Below are 863 nucleotides of genomic sequence, written 5' to 3'. Positions count from 1 at the left end.
CGGACAAAGATGATTTTGATTCTAAGTGATAAATCGATCAAACCTTATGCGGGGTATTGACCGGACTTGTTATCCGGACAAAGTTATTGAGAATTATTTCCAAGTGCAAATCGGACAAAGTTATTGAGAATTATTTCCAAGTGTAAATCGGACAAAGTTCATTCTGTGTGTTGTCTAGATAGTTGACCGAATTTGAAGTCCGGCTAAGTAAAGATTGACCAGATTCGATGTAATGATGTGTTTTCGATAAGAAATGTTATTTTATCATAAAAAGGAAGTTTTGAAAGAAATGATTTTGTATTGATAATAATTTCAATGGCTGCGGTTTATTTGAAATTATTCTGTGAAAATAGTTTGATGAGGAAATAAGGGTGGCATATCAAGGAGAGATGTACCATGGGATAAGGGTGACATATCAAGGAGATGTGTACAATTGGATATAAGGGTGGCATTTGCATGTGTGTTGAATGATATAACTCTTTCTATTATATCCTTTAAGACTACCGTGTTCTGAAATCTTTATTTCTTTGTGATTTAAAGATTTAAGATCAAGGTTTTTATTGGAAATCATGGGACTAGATGTTATTGAGGAGAAAACATCAGGTTTGGCCTGAAACTTTATAAACCTTGTTTTGACTAAAAAGGTTTAAAAGTGGCATTATGTGAAACCTGTTTGATTAAGAGGTATGAGATTTGTATAAGTGAAAGCTTTGCTTGTAATATGGAAGAAGTCTGGTATTGAGTTCTTATTTGTTCATATATTTGTTATATATATGAATAATTGTTTTCCATAAAGGTTTTTGGTGATTTTCACCCTGCAATAACATAAATAGGGTATCACTAGACCTTTCGGTCTAACCCTC

This window comes from Cynara cardunculus (assembly GCF_001531365.2).
Source record: "Cynara cardunculus var. scolymus isolate 2C chromosome LG 12, CcrdV1, whole genome shotgun sequence".
Classification (NCBI taxonomy): Eukaryota; Viridiplantae; Streptophyta; class Magnoliopsida; order Asterales; family Asteraceae; genus Cynara; species Cynara cardunculus.
The sequence above is the reverse complement of the archived record's forward strand: the minus strand, read 5'-3'. Positions refer to the sequence as shown.